The sequence below is a fragment of the Cynoglossus semilaevis genome, chromosome 9 (assembly GCF_000523025.1).
Source record: "Cynoglossus semilaevis isolate Cse_v1.0 chromosome 9, Cse_v1.0, whole genome shotgun sequence".
Taxonomy (NCBI): domain Eukaryota; kingdom Metazoa; phylum Chordata; class Actinopteri; order Pleuronectiformes; family Cynoglossidae; genus Cynoglossus; species Cynoglossus semilaevis.
The window spans coordinates 6,692,814-6,714,870 of NC_024315.1; the positions used below are offsets into that span (position 1 = coordinate 6,692,814).

At 39.7% G+C, this 22,057-nt stretch overlaps 1 long non-coding RNA gene across 6 annotated transcripts in view; it reads right to left on the reverse strand.

Annotated features, from left to right (window-relative positions):
* Positions 1–22,057, reverse strand: part of LOC103383617 (uncharacterized) — a 94,093-nt gene that overhangs the window by 34,039 nt on the left and 37,997 nt on the right. For 5 of the 6 annotated variants that reach the window (XR_003050662.1, XR_003050664.1, XR_003050663.1 and 2 more), the window contains exon 2: positions 15,395–15,594. This is a non-coding gene — a long non-coding RNA (uncharacterized LOC103383617). The remainder of the gene's footprint in view (positions 1–15,394; positions 15,595–22,057) is intronic. The other variant, XR_522025.3, reaches the window with a different exon arrangement.

The following is a 22,057-nucleotide window of genomic DNA, read 5'->3' on the forward strand; positions in this document are numbered from 1 at the left end:
CTCAGTGGAAGTCAAAGCAGGGAACTCCCTTTCTATACATTCAACACACACACACACACACACACCATCACACACACTAATGCTGGTGTATGTTACACAACGGCTTATTTTAACAATGGAAATGTAACATACCAGGGTTTATGTTCCAGGAACAACTGCATAGCTGCATACTGTAGTATTTGTCCCTGAAATATTGGCAACTATAACAATCGCTCCTGCTTTGCTACTCTGTGGATATTACCTTCTGACTGCTGGGAGAAAAAAAAAAACATGTAATAAGACGGAGGCTGAGGGAATTGAGAAGGAGGGATGGGGTGAAGGAGAAGAAATCCTCTGTCAGCTTACATACGGAGGTGGTGTTCTCCATCAGTGGGTTTGAGGGATTTAGAAGAAGGGAGACACGGAGGGAGGGAGGGAGAGGGAGGGAATGGAGGGAGAGGGAGATCCAGTCTCCCAGGTACAGGAGCTTAGAATGGAAAGACACACATTTACCCAGATTCACACACGCGCAGCATGAATATTTATATTTACGGACGTTTTAATCAGTATCCAGTCACTAAACTCTCACTTTGCTTCTTAGCCACTCAGGCCTTTTGAACTTCCGGTTGAATTCATGTTTCCCTGCCTTTGTTTTAAACCTGTGTAATGAAGGAGGCCGACGGAGGAAGCACGCACGACGTGTTATTTGTGTGAAAACAAAACAAGTCATGTGACAGTTGAATACTAAACACTCTGCACGGCGCTGTCTGTCTCTGGGGTGAGGAAGAGGTTTGGAAAGACGGATTGGGTGTGTGTGGGTGTGTGTGTGTGAGACGTCTGAGCAGGGAGCACAGTCTCTCACAGTTCATTACTGGATGGCTAAGTGGAGCACTGCAGGGCAGGATGGTTGGAGGTGATGCTCCGGGCCTCCTCATCAGCACCCTGTCACCTCCATTTTCATACATTCTGGCTCAGCAGCAGAGCTGAACCACTTTCCCCCGGGGGAAAATAAAACTGTCTTCCTGAACAATAGGTCAGCATCAGGAAGCAAGGAAATATCGAGAACATGGAATTGTTTTAGTGTAAAAAAAAAAAAAAAAAGCTACATCATCTTAATTTGATCCACAGTTTATGATAAACAATATTTGAGGTTTGTTTTTTTTTTTACTTTGGTAACCATATATTAAAAATGTGAAAAAAATATGAAATGTCAATCTCACATTACTCACAAAACAGTCCAGACAGGTAGATTTATTATTATTATTATTTACCCTTCCACTGTAATTGATCTAAAAGCTTTTTGATATTAATGGGAGCAAACTTTTTATAAAGCAAAAACAACCGAGGCAATAAAATTTGTTTTCCTCCGTGACTGAAAAATGCTTTTTTCCAAGTCTGATAAATTTAACTTTCAAAAAGATTTGGAAATATATATGAGACTCTATGTGTATAGGGCCCATTACTGCCACCTCCTGGGCTGGAGTTTGTGCATCAGTGTTAATGTTGTGCCAGAAATAAGAAACTGGAGGGTTTCTAATAAATTATTTTTTTCTGCATTTAGTTGATCAGAAGTATGTGTTGAAGTCTAAGCCTTGCATAAAATACATAAAATCTTAGGTTTAAGTGTAAAGAAAGTGTTTAGAAACAATATCAACATAACGATTTGCTCTAATAAGACTTGTTCTTATTCAACATGTGGTAACAACGTTGACTCTCCTACTCTCTACACACAAGATTTTAAGCTGTAATCAAACTCAGTTTGTCCACAACTCAACTACAGAGCTTCAGAAAAAGTTCTTTAAATAGATTAGCTGCGGTACGGTTGTTCCTATTCTGTAATCTTTGTGAAGAGGAGGAAGAAGAGGAAGGGAGCCATGTTCTATCAGTCTGTTAAATGTTTAGCCAGGCTTATAATTGCTTTGGGACAAGGTTAGACTGTTCCTCAGGCGGTGGCAGATTTTCTTTTGGTCAGTGGAAGGAAAATTACCTACTAAAGAGAGAGGGAGGAGGGCTGTTAGTGTCAGAGAGGAGGGATGGGAGAAAAGGGGTGAGGAGAAGAGGAAGATTTCTCTGATTTACTCAGACAAACAGAACCATTATGGCCCCATGAAGACACAGGGTTGGTGGCCATCCAGAAAACCAGAGAAGACAGAGAGGACGGTGTTCCACAGCTGCTGTTCTTCAGCTCCCTCTACAGTATCTCCCAGAGGGACCAGACTCACAGCCACAGTTTTCACCGGTGGCCCGGTCAACTGTGTTTCTCTGACCGCCCTCACTCCTGTTTTATTGCCCGCTCACAGATACAGTGGGGGGAGGAAACACCTGCAGCTACTGATGTTGCTGAACACCACTTAAAGGCAACCCTTACATCACTTGAAGTCGCCAGTGTGCAGCTTGTTTACCGTCTCTGAGCTGTGTCACTTAATTGATAGCTTCAGGCTTTAGTGTTTGGACGTCTGCAGTGAGAATAACTCAGAGGTAGAGCTGACCTTTCATCCTTGCAGTCATTTTAAAGAACGCGCAGCAGACAATCGTACACACCTATTTATATGGTCAATATCTGAAACTAAATTGATGATCCTTCAAATATTGGATGTTTCTCACAGCAGGTATCTATTTGTTGTATTGAAGCATGGACTTTATTTTATTTTAATTTAAGTGTATGCAGCATTTCATATTAATGGACTGCAATAGATACAAAATTACTGGACACTTACAACCTTATCTTTTATTTAATGTATCTTTAGGGGTGTTTTTTGTTATATTTTAAATACAAGTAATTTATTATTTTAGTGGGTTAATGTTGGTGAGTTGCAAAAATGTAGCTTGTTGGCAATAAAGCCAAGCCATGAGCATAATTACACGCTGCACTGAGTATAATCATTTGTGGAAAACAGTTTTAAATCTGTGATACTTTCTATTAAAGCGATTTCCTCCTTTTCTTTGTTTGGCATCAAATATACCAACGGATACAAGAGAAGGTCACCTGGGAGGCTTCACTGATTCATCTGGAGTGGAGAAAATACTATTCCTTTAGTTTAGGTTTGGTCCCAAATGCACAATAATGAGACACAACAATCTGATTAAACTGAACATATTGTTGCCTGGAGGCTCCAAAATGGAGGTTATTCTGTATTCCTGTGTTTGACTCACTTTTTATTTGGTTATTAAACTTCAGCAGCATATGGACCATTTTGATGCCCATCTCTTGCCTCTCTATTTTGTTTTTTTGCACATTATTACTAACCACCCTGAACCACCACTGCTGCTAAACGTTTTCACAGTAAGTTGCTCTGCTCCAGCAAATCATAACAAACGTTCTCAATCAAACCATTTGTACTAATAGCCGCTGTTTCTATTGTTTTTTGCCTTATTTCCCAACGGCTCGTTTTCCAGTAGGCAGTTAATTGAAATCGGTGTTGGGTGTAGAATAGTGGGTCCTCAGCCACATTTGCCTTTTTGCAGCGCAATCTTAGATTAACAGCAGATGAGCACAGGTAGAACAGCCAGTGGTTCTGTGATACTCCTACTGTGAGAGTGAGAAGTGATTCTCCATGCTGGATGTTCTGAATGCTGCTGGCTTTTTTTTATTTTCCACTTTTGGATTTAGGATTAAAACCTTGAGCCTAAAATACCATCTCAACGCCCTGATATGACTTTTCTACTGACAATGTACAGCATCATACTGCAACTCTATATCCGGTGTGGGTAAACGTTTGACTCGCGGGCCACAATTGTCCTAAAATTGAACAGGGGGGCCGGGTCAGGAGCAGATAGATGGAGCGTTCGTGTGAACACAGATAAATGACATGAGAATAGTCTTGCATAAAGGCTAAAATGCTAAAATGCTTTTATCATTTTCTACGCCATCTATTGAGGAAATATGGGTATTGCAGGGAAAAGGCAGAAGCATAATGATAATATAAATAAATTATAAGATATGGAAAAGTCTAGTGGGCCGGATTAAAAAGCTAAATGGGCCGCATCTGGCCCATGGGCCTTAGTTTGCCCATGCCAAACACATAACCACTGACTTTACAAAAGTAAGTCTCCCAGTAAACAGTCACCTACACAGTACATACAATACCTAATGCAACACGCAAATAGTTCTTGATAAATATACTCCATAGATCGATACAGAAAATCCTTCAAAAAACAAAACCACATCCAACTCGATGGACAGCTGAATCCATATGACAGAAACCTCAAATAAAATAAAAGTTGAAGAGCAACCCGACAGTTCCAGTCATTATTATGCTGCTTCTGAAGCGACCGTATCGATGTCCCTGAAAGTTGCTTCAAACCTATAGTGTGGACCGCCCACAGAGCCACAGTCACTTCTAATAATGGCGCTGTGTCGTGCCTGCTGTGCTGAGACCAGTGGAACATATATCTGTTCATAAAGAGGAGCAGAGTGACTCACTGAAGGTCAATACACTCTATACATGAGAAAGACAGACTTTAGGATGAATGTAACTCTACACAACAGGCCGTCCTTATGACTGAGCATTAACATATTTGCTAATATTTGATTAAGAAAGAATTAAGAAATGAAAAATAAATGGCAGTAAATATTTTCCAGCTCAGTGTCTTCACTGTGGTTTCTCCTCTCACTGATCATCAGCACCTACTGTAGAGCTCATAGAACTGAGGCAAGTACCAATCAATGCCTTTCAGTCCGTTGCATATTTATTAAAACCCAACTAAAGCAGTATTGATTTCTGTCTCTGCAAGTACGCAACAAAAAATATTTTTTACTCCGATAAGTTATTTAAAAAAAATGGTGTCAGGGCACCCCGGGTTCAAACACATATTTCACTGTTTTCTATTTTTTTATTTTATCAGGGCACCTTTACAAAACAATATAGAGCTGGAACAAAGTAATTTGGAAATAAAAAGATGAAATAGTTTGGACATGTGCTGAGGAGACTTGTGCTAAAAATATTTGACAAAGCAGTGGGAGGAGAGGAGAAAGACCTCAGAGAAGATGAAGGCAGATGATTGGCTGATCTTTAAGGTAACAGGCAAAAGAAGAGAAAGACGAAGAAGAAGCAGAATTCTTCTCTTAGTGATCATTTCTTAGTCTGAAGTGCTGCATTCATATCTTGGACAATAAACTCTTGTAACATATACCACTACCTCATTTTCACGTACTGTGTACAACAGGGCTGTATTTCTCCAACCTGGTGGAGAACCTTGTAGGACGTTGTTTAATGTAAGTGGGACCATAATGCACTTCTGTGCTCTGGCGTCTGATTGACTGTAATGAGATGGATTTGAAAATACTGCGCTAGCGCCTCCTGTGAATTGTATGAGCTGCGTTAGTGCTGAGTTGTACTGAGTCAATTATAGCACAAGTGGCGGGCCACAGCACTCAATTACAATTACCTTTATCAGTCGCCTTCAAAGATGCTCGCGTGAAGAGGCGCGGCGGCCTTCAACCAAACAGTGCGGCTTCATACGGCGCTGCACAGACGGGGGAATAATTGCGTAGATAGTGAATGGAGCTCTGAGAGGAAGTTAAGAATAGAAATGGAAGTGTCCTAATCCTTTCACATCACACTGGTGAAGCAACACCTTTGGAATGAATTCACCAAGGTCTGAAGCAGGAAGCTGTGAAGCTTTCATTGTCACTCCTCGGAGAATAAAGCACTCCGGAACCCAAACGTTTTCCACAGATGTCGTCAGACTTGAGAGATGAAGAACCGAGCTCTAATTGTCATAGTAACCCAGTTTGTTTGTCCATCTTACACAAATTATGAAATACTGACGTCCTTGTTTAGAGTTGTCCATTGACTTGGGTCGCGTAGATTTGTGACTTTTAAAACATGGGTCTCCAGAAAAAAGTTTGGGAAACACTCCTTTAGTTAACCAATCACAAACAATCAGGCCAAAGTTCCTTTTATCGACAGAAACTTTTTTTTTCTTGAAGTACTCAATTTAACTCTAGCAAACCCAATCTTGAGATGCACTTTAATGCTAGAGAATTGGATGACTACAATTAATTAAAATGTAATTAATTTCAAAAATGAATTAATGCCATCCAGCCTTAAGGTCACCCCAGCTGCCTCAGGAGCTCCAAACGTTTCTAACATTTTACTACACATCTTCTTTGTGCCAGGAATTATGCTGCTAATTAAAAAGGTCCACATAATTCCTTAACTTCAGGGGAGGCAGATGGAGCACATCCACCTGTTTGGCTGTCTCCATGGATTTTATCAGCCATCACCTTCTTAATAGCAGCCTGCAGACACACGTAGGTGTCACATGCCTGTGAGAAACCATTAACGTCATTTACCACCTGTACTGTATCAGTCCAAACTACTGATATCGTCCTTCATCAATTTTAGTCATATTTCCGTTTTTCCGTGTTTGACATAATAAAAAGTCTGAGCGTCCACGGCAACGACAGCAGCAGAGTAAATACGTGTGTGAAGACATGGTGGAAGTCAGTGAACAGAACTGAAACGGTGAGAATCACCTGAAGCCAGTTCTGTGGAAATGCTGTAATTGAAGTGTCAAACAGAGGCGTTCAAGGCTGCAGCGAAATAACACGGTGCAAGGTCAATATTTGCATCAACACAAAAAACCTGAATCTGTCGGTTGTTAGCTGACGGCTCTACACGTAAACTGACACAGATACATGGGAAATGATGCCTCCACAAGAGGTGCTGCCCCCCCCCCCTCTTATTTTCTCCAATGCTTCAACCCTCCTGACTTGAGCACTGAAAAAAGAGAAAAAGAGTAATTTGGATGATAGATTTGTAAATATTGGTTTTTCTCCCCAGAGTACTACATGAAATTGACAGTGAAGTCAACAATAACCAGGTAGACTGTAAACAAAGCAGTAACCAGAAATGAATTGTGTTTACTGTGACAGTAAACACAACAAGTGTTGAGAAAAAAAAGACCAGTAGAGAGCACTGTTGCAATGTTGAAGACTGCAGATTAAACCCAATGAAGAAGCTGAGGCTGGGGGAGGGTCAGGATCAGCTCATAATGGAATCAGAAAAAATTTAAAAAATAAATAATTAATATTAACCAAAAGTTTTCCATTTTGTTAAACTGTGTATAATATTAGCCAAAATTTTACTAAGTTTTCCATTTTGTTAAACTGTGTATAAAAATATGATTAATTGTGGTTGATTTTCAATTATTTAAATTTAGTTTGTTGATTATCCTCATCGATCACATCAATATGCCTGTTTTTTAGGGTTTTTTTCATCAATTATAAAACAGAACGATAATAATGTCTGATTTTGAATAAATGCATCATAAACAGCTAGATGATACAAGTTAAAAAAAAAACCTCATTGGTGCAGCTTTGTCATTGTCATTCCTTCCTGCCTGAACTAGAATGAAAATGTCTTTTATTTTCCAGCCCAGATTGCAGGCTGCTTTCCATAGTTTATTCAAATCCGTGGGCAAATGTTAGAGTTGAGAGTTTATCAACAGGAGACTTCAGGGTTTCAAATTTAATCCTCGTTCGAGGAGAGTTGGACACTGTTTTCATCCCGTCATTTTAGCATAACAATGTGGATTAACAGTGTCATGCTGGGAGTCATTTCACACAATAACCTCAAAAGTGAACCGGTTTAATCGCAGGTTCAGCCGCGAGGCTTCTTTCTTAAAAAGAGCAACGGTGGGAAAATGATTCAGGTTTTGAATTTTGTCCAAACTGCAGTAGAGCTGCACAGATATAATACACCTTTGTCATGCAGTTATTAGTTTTATATTAAAATTATTGCCACAACAACCAAAATGATCTGAGTGATGCTGTATTTCTTCTGATGCAACAGACACCATGGATCTTAATATTCCACAGTTCCAACTTAGCTATTATTCTTTAATAATAAATACTAGCAGTGCTAGTAGTTTAAGATTTTACCTTAGCATCTCTACTTTTGAAAAATCCCAGATGTACTACATATGTTTTTTGAATTCTAATGCTCACTTAATTATTTTATGCTAAATGTCAAAGTCAATTACGTTTAAGAAAAAGTACTGACGTAATGGTCATAATTAAAAGCCGTAATGAGATCAAAGAAACTTATGAATCTCATACAGAGGCAGAAATGCACCATTGATTTCGGGTCATGTGACTGTTTCTGTGACACGGCGGTTAATGGAGGAAAAAGAAAGTGATTAGTGGAAACGATTGTGCACTTGAGCCTCGGTTAGATTGAAACAAAGACTCATTCATTATCAGAGCAGCACAGTGTGAGGTTGTAGTACATGGCAGAAATTAATGGAATGGAAAAAAGTGAACATTAAAATGAGGAAATTAATATTTTTTATAATATGTTTCATGTATCTAGATGTCAGACTACAGCTCACATTTGGATCAACGTCAATGCATGAGGTGGGAGTATATATTTAAAAAATATTTGGTGAACTCTTAGACTGTCTTTTGATGCATGAGGTGGGATTTTTACTCCTGGACAAAAATAATACTGTGAGTATATATTTAAAAACTATTTGGTGAACTCTTAGACTGTCTTTTTTTTAAAAAAAAAAACAGCATTTACCAAGTACTGATAGCTTCTTGAGATTTTGTCTGGATAAATATTCAATGATATTTAGTCTAAACGTCAACTATGAAAATTGGTAAATATTAAAAAAAGGATCTTTAAACTGTCACATCAGATGTAATATCAAATAAACTAAGTAAAGACGATATTAAAAAATAGAGATAAATAAACACTTTTGAATAAAGTATCAGAGCATGATACTTTGGTCATTGGAGCGAGAAATGTTTTCTAGTATTAATATTTGAATAAAGTATCAGAGCATGATACTGGGGCATCCTAAGTTCATACAATTGCTTTATTTGATATATATTTATATATATGATATAATGATATCTATACTGTATATATTGATATATATACTACAACACAGAAGGTACCCTTAAAGCAACACTACCGACTTCCCATAATGCATCATTACATACAGCCCAGCTCGTCTGGCCCTGGTCAGTAACATCCCCCCGTCAGCCTCCAATAGACTCCTCTGCATTAGAATCAATGAGACTAGTGGACAACCTGAAGACTGACTGGGAATCTGATGACCTGCACTGGTGTCAGTCAGCTGCTGCTGTAATTGGACCAGCTGCCAATCACTGTCCTGTTTGTTAACAGTAAAACGACGACGCAGCTCTGGAGTCCTGACTGCGAGGCGATGATGCAGCAGGATGTGGGTCTCAGTGAGGGACACGTTGAGCAGCTGCTGATGCTGAGGAACGGGCAGAGTCTATGACTGTTCAACATGAAGACCGCTGGGTTAACGATGCAGGTTTTTAAGACGAGATAATTGAGCGTTGAAAAAAACTCATTGAATGAAGGTCCGGTGACGACAGAACTGTGTCAACTGTGTGAATGTCAACAGTTTGTGGAGGCATGGCGGTGGTGAAGTGGGTGCATCACCTGACTAAATCTTATTTAAATGAACGTGCAGAAATATGTTACTGAAGTGACATGTATTTGAAGTGTTATTCAAGACAGGACTATCCTATAAAAAAATCAATAGAAAAAGCAGGAAAGCTGTCAGAGAAAGAAAGAGGTCGAATTTAATACTCTTCATCTTTAAGTCGAAAAGCTTCCGCAACTAAAAGTATGATCTCATAGACTTTAGAGCAGCGCGGAAGCTTTCTTTGTTCAACTGTCAGTGTTTCTCGACAAAGAAAAGGACCATTAAGTCCTGCCAGAGTGGTGTTGGCAGTGGTAGGAAATTCACAATGCTCCTTAATTGAAGTAAACCTTGACATCAGATTATAGTAATGTAGACTTGTTTCAAAAAATTCAAAAGTTTCTTTCCTTCAAAATATCTGTGAAAAGGTAGAACTCTCTGAGTTAGTTTTGAATTGAAAAACAACACATTTCTAAATGTCCTCAGTGGTTTTATTCACTCTGATCCCAGAATAAATAAAAAGAATTTCAAGAGCAGTCAGACTCATCTAACGGCCCAGATTTCTCTAAGACGTCGCCTTAAACAAATCCTTTCGTTCAAGTCCACAGTATGTTATTATGTACCGTATAAAAGTAAAACCCTGATGACTCACTTCCTCCAGCTGTTCTGCCCTTCATCCTTGTCTGTTTCCTGTGTAATTTAACACTCAACCCCTACGCTATTTCACATATTACACTCTTGCATTAATGTCGCGCAACCTTGCGCAGCTAACAATACCGACGGCCTCTCTTATTTCCTGGTCGAGCACAGGCTCCATCACGAGTATCTGAGCAACAGGAAGCTACTAAAGATAAGATCTCCTCCACTCCTGGGAGGATGACTCACTCCAGATGGATGATGACACTTCACTGAAGACTCGGAGGGACACTTAAGGTGTGACATTTTATAAGATATTTATATTGTGTGTTATATATAGCTATTTTTTGTCACGTATCTTTAATCCTTATTTTATATTTATATGCATAAGAGCAGAGAGAGGTCAGCACAGAAGAGGTGAGGTGTCAAAAGCGGGGAGCGTGTAATGGATAAAGACGAATGTCGGGGGGGGGGGGGGGGACAGGAGAATAGCAGTAAAGTTTAAAGGAAGGGTTCATATGCCAGCAGTGAGACCTGCTGTGATGTATGGTTCAGAGACAGTGGCTGAGCTGGAGGCAGAGATGATGCTGAGATCTTCACTGGGAGTGACCAGGATGGACAGTTGAGGTGGAGACTTTGGAGATAAAGTTAGAGAGGACATCAAGGACATCAAGGACTGGATATATTCTACAAATGATGTGGGAGATGTTTGTGAAGATTCTCATTGATCCAGGTCATGTTATCCAAAGAGTTTAGTTGTAATCAACTGGACTTTTTCTTGGAGCTAGAAAGAAGTTTCATTAGTGGTAAACCTCTACCAAGAGAAAGTCTAGTTGACAGCTAAACTCTTTGGATGTGGGGAATGAAGATGTCAGGCAAAAGGAAAAGAGGGAGACCATCTCCAGAGATGGATGGATGGATGGAACTTAATCCATCCCTTGGGAGTTCCTTTGGGAAATCAAGGAAAGGAAGAAGAAAGAATAAGGAAGATGTATTAACGTCATGAAAAAAGGCATGGAGACTGAAGGTATAAAAGTAGAGGAGGCAGATGATTGGGTGAGATGGAGGCGGAGGATCTGCTGTGGTGATCCCTGAATGAGCAAGTGGAAAAATGTCATGTGACAAATAAAGCTTTGTGATGGTTGGAACCATTGTCAGAACTGGATAAGACTGGATAAACAGTAATATCTCCGATGGCCTTGAACTGTTCTTCCTAGTAAATCCCTCGTGATAGGAGCATTCTCTTATTAAGAATCTCTGTTTGTGTGACGACTGTTGTCTCGGTGTTTCTCTCAACACACAAACGTGATAAACAGCGTTAAGGTTGAGGCCAAAATCAGAGGAGCAAGGGATAAAATGGGATTGTGTCTAAATTTCACTCTCAGTTCTTGTTGTGAAACGCCGGCTGTGCATCAACGTCTCCTCCAAACAGAAGGTCCGCATCTTCAGGACAAATTGCTTTTGGAGCAAACGGAGCGAGTCAGTGGCTCTCGAGCTGGAAAACTCATCGGCTCGGCTCTTATATCAGTCAAAACTGAACTGTCCGTGCACACAGCCGCAACTTTGGGAAGGAGCGACGATAAAGTGGATGTGAGCACCTGTAGAGAATCTTAATCCAGTTCTTTTTTCAATATATTTTTTTTATGAAACTTTAAAATGGATGATGGGGAAAAATACTCGCAGCACAAACGACAGTATATTTATGATATGAAAAAGTAAATAAATATAACACTTCACCTATGTTGCCTTAAAACTCTGTCTTTTGCTGAGCGGTAGTGTTTCATTTAATAAGTGAGAGCCCAGGAGTGACATATTTCCAAAGGCTAAAGCCTGGGGTCATAAAGAGTTTTGTCTCTGTGAAGTTTAAATGTTGTTTAGGGAAATTCCATCCATCAATTCTTTACTGCCTACTGCTGTTCTGAGATGTGGGGGGAGAATGAGCCAATCCCAGCAGTTTGGGTGAGGGTGGGGTACATCCTGTACAGTTTAGCAGTTCATCACAGAGCCACTAACAGATACAAACAACCATTCACACACACACACACACACACACACACACACTGGTACGTATGGTCAATTAAAAGACAACAATGAACCCAATCCCCCGTCTGCCTGTTATTGGAGAAAACCAACACACACCATAAAGAACGTGCAACTTAGCAAGAAAGAGCCACGGCTTGAACCCACCTGCTGAAAGACCAGGGATACCAGCTGAAGTTCACTGGTCAACTGTTCATCCATCTAATATATAGACAGAGTGGATGGAAGGTGAGTTCTACTGTGAGCTGAAGGCACTGCAGTAAACAGGTCAGTCTAACGAAGGGTGTCAGAAATGTGGTTCAACATGAAGACTGGTCCTGACAGGGTCCAGTTTTATTTTATGAGAAAAGATCATTGAGACTGAAGCAAAAAAAATCACTCCATGCAGCATCGACCAGTCCATGTAAAACGATGAGAAACGACCAAAGGTGAAATGACTTTGGTGTTAATGAAGTAACACGTGCAATAATCCGTTCACATCTGGACACCGGTGACTAAGAGCTTTAAAGACACAGCTAATGAAGAAATAATCAAGTTCAAAACTCTGACGTGTGAGTAGTGGTTGCTATAGCAACAGACTGTTGAAATGAAATCACTCGCTGCTGGCACAACAGTTACTACAGTGACTGACTGAGCTGTGATTAATTATGATTCCACCTGTGGCCAGAAAAACACCCAGGGCTCAGGGTTAACATGTAGAGAGTTCCTGGGTTTGAAGAAGAGTCAGAAACCACCGGCGTCTGTGACACGTTTCAGTTCAACACTCCACCCTCGAGTGCCGCATGACAACGACAGCACAGCCGGGAGAGATTTTCATTCTCTTGATTTATAGAAAGGAGCCGGAGGTGAACACAAGGACACCAGCATCAATATTGTTTTTGCAGTTTAATTTCCTCCGAGATATTTCAAACTGATTTCATTGCGAGGGTGAATCTCCCAATGAGATATTTACTGGTGTCAACTGTGTGTGAATAAGAGCGAGCGCCGAAGAACTGTTGCAGGAGCCGAGGTGATGATTTGTGAAGAGGAAATGCAGAGAAGCAAATACCAGGGGGAATAAAGTCGCACGGCTGTTTTAAATAAGAGGGAACAACAGCTGAAGTGGAGCTACAACAAACAAAATGTTATTGAATATTTGTGTGGCATCTCAAATACCGCTGCCTGAGTTAATTATTTTTACTTTCTGAAGTAAAAAACCTAATTGTTAGAAATGTTGGTCGACAGTTGGGGAAATAGTCAGAGAGGCTTTCTGTGCAACAGCCGCGTGACAGCTCTGTGGCAACTGTGTAGGAACAGCATTAATTGAACAAAAATACACTTTCTCTCTGCTTCCTGCTCCGACTGGAGCGGGGGAGGAATGTTCAGGGAGGCTGGAGAGGGAGACAGGGAGAAAACACAAGTGCAATATTCAAACATGCACAAACTACACTGATCAGTGGTGTCGCACTTTAGATTATTTTATATATTTATGTCATAGTTTGATAATTATGCACTCACTGAAGTTTATTATTATTATTATTATTACATTAGTACAGTTGTAGTGGTAGTTGTAGTACAATAGTAGTAGTAGTAGTAGTAGTAGTAGTAGTAGTAGTAGTAGTACCATATTTCCTGATTCCAGATTTTCTTGGTTGGATTTATTTAATAATTTTATTGTTTTATTTATTTTTTAAAGTTAATTTAATATTGCGTCAAAGATCATTTTATTATTTTATTTTATTTAAGTTAATTTAATATTGCATCAAAGATCTTTTATGTTATTATGTTATTTTTAATCAAAATAGAATAAAGCTGACAGTTCCAGGTCATTCGTTTCTCTGAGCACACACTGACACACATCCTTCTGTGTGAGCTCCCTGTTGTCGTGTGAATAACTGCTAAGCCGTCTCATTAAAAAGTAGGCAAATGTGGCCAGAAGGTGATTATCATTAGAATTAAACACAGGCTGTGAGGAAAAAAGGGGGAGATCGCACAAATCCCCCAAATCCTACAAATGATTTTTAATTTAAATCCAAAATAAAAACACTGTGAAATTAGTTTCACAAAATGTCAGTGTCTGTGAGTAAACAACAGACTGTCGTGGAAAAAACTCACAGCTTTTTCATCACAGTGAGATCAACGGAGCCGCTGATACAGATTAAATAATGGATTTGGTTTTATTTGATTTGTATCCATGTAGAGATGAAAACAATCAAAGGACAGAAAAAGAACCTTTTAATGATCAGTTGACTTTTTTAATTTAAGATATGGAAGAATTCTGAATTCAGATCCACAACGCAACAAGTCTGGACTAAAAACAGGAGGGGAAGGAGTAATGGAAGAAGAAGAAGACAAAAGTAGATGGAGAAGAGCAAAAACTAGAGGAAGAAAATGAACAAGAACATTAAGAAGAGGAGGAAGAACCAAAGGTAAAAAATCAGAAAGAAAAAAGGATAGAAGTAATAGAAGGAGAAGTGCCATTTCTCCTCATGTCTCATTTTTACAAGGGTCTTCTGATATTAGGCAATGAAAGCAGGAAATGTTATTTTCTTATTTCCTGTCATTTGTATCTTTGAAAAATCTTTGTTCACTGAGCTGACAAACACAGCTGTGTCTGATGAATATAACTGGTAACTTCGTCTTTTCTTTCCCTTCCTCTGGCTCTAATTTGTGCCACTGACTGATTTGTAATATTAACTTTGCTGCGAGTTACTGTGCCAAGTTGATACACTGTACTCACAGAGGATGAAAATGAGTCTCTTCTGATTTTGGTTTTCTTTAAAAAATAAAAAATAATTCCATTCCTGTGTTATAAATATGGAAGATTCCTCTTCATAGTTCATATCAAATCACATGTACAGTCTTAACATATGCCCAAACACAGTTCAAAGGAAAGACAGTTTAAAATATATACATATGTAAATATACATATATACATATCAAATATATATGTATATATACAGTATATACAGATATAAATATATAAATTTTCTATCTTCTCGAAGATTCTTGTTATATAAATATATATATTTTCTATCTTCTCGAAGATTCTTGTTTTAGGTTAAAAATCCACATCAGAGCCAAATGAATTATTTCCACCCGCCTTTGGAGCTTGGTGTCCTATTATGTCTCTTTAAAGGTGGAAACAGATGAAGTTTCTGGAAGTTTGGCAACGCAGCTGAGTTTCTGGACCAGTGACAGGAAACCCAGCTGATAATTTGTTAATCACAATCTCACAGGACTGCTGGGTGAGAGTGACAATTGTGTAGTCGTGTTTGATTTCAGTCTTCGAGTGACAGAATAAACAAAGTGGTAATTATGGTCACTGATGGTTATGGAACCACATAAATACCTGTAAATTTTCCTTTTTCCTCAAGGTTCCTCCGGAGGCTGCGGCACACGGCAGATGAGACCCACTTTCATCTCGTCATGTTTGCTCATTACTGCGGCGCCACGCGCCAGCTGTGACTGGAGTCCCTCTCTGTCTGAAGGCCACGCGGCTCGTCTGAGGCTCCCGACTCAATCACGCCGAACAATAAGGAGGAATTTCTGCTAAAATGAACAAGGCAAACAGTAGAAGAGGGAGCAGAGTCAGACTGGGAGGCAGGGAAACAGCAGCCAAGAACACAGTGGTGATACAGGCCTTGTTGGCCTTGTAGGTGTGGAGACAGTGGATGTCACCGTGTTGTGATCAGCAGTGGGTCCTGTAGACCAGTGTTTCGCAAAAATTTTTTTTCGGGACCCATATTTTAAAGGTCACAAACCTTCGTGACCCTTCAATAGACATGGTTCGTAGCTGATTGAAGCAGGGTTTTCATGTTCAAAGGTCACTTAGAAACACAAATGGATGTTTCATCTTCCAGAAGTTTTTTTTTTTTTAGTTTGGTTACCATTATTTTTCAGATCTGCGGAAAAGGGTTAAAGTAGAAGTTTTTTTTTTTTTAGTTTTTTTAGTTTGGTTACCATTACTTTTCAGATCTGCGGAAAAGGGTTAAAGAAAGATTTGACCGGCAGACAAAGGAAGAGAATAAGGAGTGAGGACGCGAGAGAGCGAGAGAGAGAAAAAACCTTGTGCAGACGAAAGAATTCACACTTAATTTCACACCACATCTGCTCCGTCTGAGAGGAAACATTCTGGGTGTCCTGTCATTCAAAGTACTGATTGAATCCCTGCACATCTGTTCCTCTGTGACTTTGCACAAACAGTAAACTCGTAACAGTTGGACGTTGGGTTATTAATCCAGTATGGAAACATGTCCATTCTACTGCGAACAGAGCTAAAAAAAAAACTCATCATCAGCAAAGAAATGACGATCAAAACAGAAAAAGATGAACTCGGCTGCAGTCACTTCATATATTTTATGAACTTCACTGAGGACTACAGACTTGTCATAACAAAGCGACCAGTTCCTGCACTGTGTTGGCTCCATGTCACTATGAGGAAGTGATGAAGGTCTATTCAGATTATGTCCTATCTCTGTGTCTATTGTACCGACATCAGACAAAGACATGTCCAGAACAATCAGTTCTCCATTTCTGCCAGCGGGCCTGAAGCCCTTTCATCTGATTGTCTGATGAAATATACACCTTCAAAGGCTCATATAATTTGGTGCAAGGGAAAAAAAAAATATATATAATAATTATTTTAAAAAAACAAAGCCTTGAAAAAAAAAATCCTGCACAACACAAGGCAGCCGCGAAAAAAAACCAAAGCCTTGAAAAAAACCAAATCCTGCACAACACAAGGCAGCCGCGTGCCTGGAGGGAGAGAGTGGAATCTCACCCATGTGGACAATCTAATCACAGGAAAACAACATTTGTGTTGTATCTTTCTATTTATCTGCTCCTCACTGTGGGACTGGTTTATTGCTTCATGCATAGATAGCCATCTGGGTTATATGTGTGTGTTACAAAGAGCTCCTGTTTCTTTTCAATACAGATTAAAATCAAAATGGCTTCAGAGACGCTACGTTCTGTCTGCTTGGTTGATCTTCTAACGGAGCTAGAGCTGTGGTCAAATTCACTGAATTAACACGTCAGCGCTGACGACTGCTGTTAGACGACAACACTGTGTTTTAACAAGAAGGAAACTGTGCTGTGAAATTGACTTTATCCTAATATTATTACATGACTACAGATTAAGATATGATTGGTTTGGTTTGGAGCCACGCCCACTGCAACAACTGTTAGCATTCAGGTTTGTGTGTTAGCATCTAGGTTTGTATGTTAGCATCTAGGTTTGTATGTTAGCGTTCAGGTTTGACGTTCACACACAGACCCGTGGTGCAAAAACGTTTGGTAACCACCGTGTTATAGGAATGAACAGATATAAATCAGAGAAAATACAAACACTTCACTTTTTTCAAAGTATCTCCTCTGTTCTTTTCTCACCTCCATGTGAGGATGCTATCATTTCCCTCTTTGCTCTGTCATTCTCTCATCTCTGACACCAGTCACTGTGACCACAGAATTCTTTTATCGACGCGTCACCTGCACTGACACAGTCCGTGGACCAAAATAAGAAAAGCTCTTGGAGCTTAAAAATAAAAAAAAGGTTTTAACGGCTTCTGTAGCATTTATCAACATGTCATGTGAACATTTCCACCTCCACCTGCAGGAGCGGTTTTATAAAAATAAAAATAAAAACCCACTAATTCATGTCACCTGGTGACAACTCCAGCAGAGTCACAGCATCATTAGCTGGAACTGCTAATGACGTATACACCATTTGCTGGCTCTTAGGTAAAAATCCCACTCTGTAGCTGCTAAATAGCTAAGTATGTTAATCAGCTGGTGGTGAACTTTATCCAGCTGTCAATTAGTGCTGGATGAGGCAGCGACACTGGGTTTACACCAGCCGAACACAGCTGCTGCTGCTGCTGCTGCTGCTGCTGCTGCTACAGAATGCCAAACAAGGTAACTGAGTTATTTCTACAATAGTTATAGTTTATTATTATTATTATTATTCATATATTGATGATTTAAATTCTTGAATAACAATGAACCACCCTATAAGGTTCATCTTCACATCCACACATGCATACCATTGTTAAACACATGCAAAAACCCACTTGTTTTGGCTTTGAAATAGAAGTACCAACTGTTAATTTGGTGCCGTCATGCGTTTCCCTATTGTAGAGTGTCACATACTCCGTGTTCGACTCCTACACAAAAACACTATATGCACGAGTACAGAGAGAGAGAAGCCGCAGCTCTGAGCTCATACAGATCCTGTAGCCGCTTGTCAATCAAGATAATTAGTGCTTACACCGAGGGAATGGGAATTTAATCAGCAGAGGCCTGTGTTGATCATCAGGGTGCATTGTTCCACACAGTACCATTAGTCTGGTAATGAAGTCACTGACCCGCCGGTTTGTTGGCTGAAGGCTAAAAGAGCAGGGACATTCACAGAACGGCTCTCTCCAACCTTCAAACTCTCTCACTGTCATCGATTCATTCAATCAATTATTCATCCATTCATTCATTTAGTGGGCGCTCGTGGTATGAGATGGTGATGTCTGTCAGCTGATAGGTCAATCACCTCAGTCCTGAGTGGAATCATCATGAAGCGGTTAGAAATAAAAACTGAATTTCCACAGAAGCTGGTCCAATTTGTAAATGCAATTAGAACTCCGTGGGTTGTGGGTTAGTTCAGTGGGTGGACTTTGGGTTTTCAGGCCAAAGGCATAAAGTGAAGATTATTTGTGTTTTCACTGAATATACTGACTTTTACATATTATAAAAAAAAAAAAAAAACACATTTAGAAATCAATGCCTGTAGTGAAACCCAATGATCAGGGCACTGGAGCAAATCCAAAAAGAAATATGATACATATATATATATTAATAGAGAGATTTTTTTTTGTTCCAATGTAAGTAAAGGGTATATTTAAAAAAATACTCACTTCTGTCCCTTTTTTTTTAGCAGGTCACAGTAAAATGTATTTGATGAGAAAAAGTAATTTGTGGGGCTTTTCTTTGTCCTTCTACTGAATCAATAAAGGTTCAGGTGCGTGGCCTTAAAAATGTTTTCGTTGCATTTCGAGAAAGTTTGCCAACCTTAATACTAATACTATTTCCTTACTCCCTAAAACAAACTAAAGAAAAAAATGGTTTGTTAATATATCATACATCCAGATTGTAGAGAGCAGTACAGTACAGTGCAGTCCTCACAGTATAGGACTACTGTGGTATGCTTGTCTCAGAGTAAAAGTTTGCATTTGTTTGTTTGCCCAGAGTCCAGCAGATCTGGCCAGCGTGTGCTCACGGTGGCAGCGGAGTGTAAGCGAGAACCGCCGACCATCACTCTCGTTATAAGCCAAGTGTGAAATGGGCTTTAAATCACTTCTGCCCCGAGCAGTTTTCTGCCGGTGGCGCCCTCTGAATCCCATGAAAGAGAGCGCCTTATCGGTTTAGCACAAATGCTGCAAATTAGTGCAGTAATTATCATGGGTTTAGCTTCACAAATTCAGCTAACCACAATCCTCTCAAAGACACGCCTGCCCTGAAATTAAATATTTGAAGAATTACTAATGAGTGAGTGGAACAGACCAGAGGGCAGCGTCTACAATCAACTCTGATTCAAGTCGAATTCAGCTCCTACGGTGCAGAATGAAAACAAAGTTCAGCCGGCAACCTCCTAAATGATTGCAGCAGACTACTACAATCTGTGATATTGTTTCATTTGACACAAACGGATGGAGAACAAACAGAAAAGGCAGCCAACATTGCTCTTTGTGAAGTCGACGCCTGAAGCCTCCATGTATGATTTAGTGCATCAGCGTTCCATTGAAGAAAAAAAGTTTCCAAATTGCTTTAAAAAAAAAAGTCCCTCAGAAACTTCCAAAAACTAAGCACAGAGTTAAGGAAAAAATATTAGCTTCCAAACAAAATACAGAGCAAAGATATATATAAATATACTTTTTTGAGTGACTACAGTACCACCTCACTGTTCTCCTCGTCCACTGTGTTCCTGTTTACACAACATGACGATTTTCAACCCTTCGACAAGACAAGTCACCACAGGTTTCTTAGCCCATTTATTATTGTCACATCCTTCCAGGCTCTTCCATGTTGAATGGTCTTCCCATCCATTCCATTACTTATTTTTCAATGGGTTTCATGTCAAAAAATGGCAAACAAGATTGAACAAGACTTTCTTTTTTTTTAAAAAATTCACTTTAGGTGTTCTTTAGATAACAAACATATCTCTCCATTCCTTCTTCGAAAATGATTGCTTTGGTCTGAAGGTTTTATTTTTGAGTTTGGATTGTTTTAGTACTTTTGGGGTGGTCACTCTAAATTGACCTGATTGATCGATTGATTGATTGATCTACATACAGTACGTGGCCCTGAGATGGACCAGTGCCCTCTCTACCCATGACTGATACAACTAGACTTGGAAAATATGAGGGAATCCTCGCTATGAAAGTTCTTCCTTGCTCTGAAAGTTCTTCCAAAGCAAAATAAGAAAAAAAAACATATTGGTTCAAAGAAACACTTGTCCTTACAACATCCTAACAAACGTCACCGTTGACGGTGCTTTAGAATCATTTGTTTCTGGTGTTTTGCACCATGTGAAGCTGCTCATAAGGGACCAAACAAAGCGCTGCGTCTGACTGACCTTCAACATCCACAGAGTATGGATGCTTTAATTACAGGTGCTGGACCGACACTGCAGCACCATCACACCTGTGGGACGCTGAAAGGTTCAATCCTGACAGTCCTGGTCGGCTTATTGTCAGCTCCCAGCAGCAGCCATTCATCTTAGCTGCGTGTATTTCTCTTGGAGATATATAAAATGACATTGTTCCCACTTTCATCTCGCCCCATTCTGCCGAAGCTGTCTCCGCTGTGATGAATCATTTCATCTGCCGCTCACTGCTGGTGCAAAGAAAGAGCAGCAGGCGTCTCCCAGTCAAATGTATCACATACGGATTTTTACAGGCGTTAGATGGTGAATCATTGCATCAAATATTAACATTTCCTGTCTGCACCCATGGCTGATAACACAATATGGAACTCTTATTCCGGCTGCATACAGGCGTTGCTGCCTGAAGCCTGATGGACTGGAATTACCTTCATCACCTTCCTTTGTGGTGTCCTCATATTGACTTCCTCTAAACTGATGAAAAATTACATCTCATTCCCTAAAATAATAACAAAGGACTAGCATATCAGCACAGACGGCGACATGACATAAACAGAATTTCACTGCTGAGTCGATGACAACTCTCTCTGGTTTCTCACTCTCCGACGTCACCCACATGTTATTTGTCTCCTCCTGCAATCTTTTACCTAAACGTTTTCTAATTCAGATCAGATCTTAGATTGTTGTGGTCGACTTGGTCTGCTAGTTTTTGTCTTGGTTCATTTTGTCTTCTTGCCTATCTCCCTCTGCCCAGGATATTCAGCTTTATCCAAATTCATTTGAATTAACAGAATCAGAAAAACAATTTTTGTGTTGTTTGTTTTTTACTATTTATGTCCTACACTGTTCTAAATGACTGGGGTTTGAACCCATGGTTCCATCTACTGTAACAAATACAACAGTAAGGCAATATTGTAAATATAAACTGACATTCAGAAGCAACAGGAAGTAGAAAAAGAGACTGTAAATAGATGTTAAATGTCTCTTTGACTCTGTGTTTTTGTCTTAATTCAGTACTGTAGTTGAAGTTGAAAACCTCCACTGAAGCCGACGTGCTTTTGTGTCAACCTGTCATTCTTCCTACAGGGGGCCAGCAGAGACCCAGGCTCATGGTGCACTCCTTTGTTAAGGCACTGAATGACTGCAGCGTTAAATGCCTTTTATAATAACATTTGCTTTCTTGTTACTTGGTACGGAAGACAAAGAAAATGTCAGGTGGGTGGACTGTAATTGTGTAAATTGATGTAAAAATCTCAATGCTGAGAGCTGCTGTGCTCCTTGATTAATATAGATGTGTAGGCAGAATGCTCGGGGATTGCAGTTTCCTCCCGTCTCTTCTACGAGGTGCCATTTTCATTTACAGCC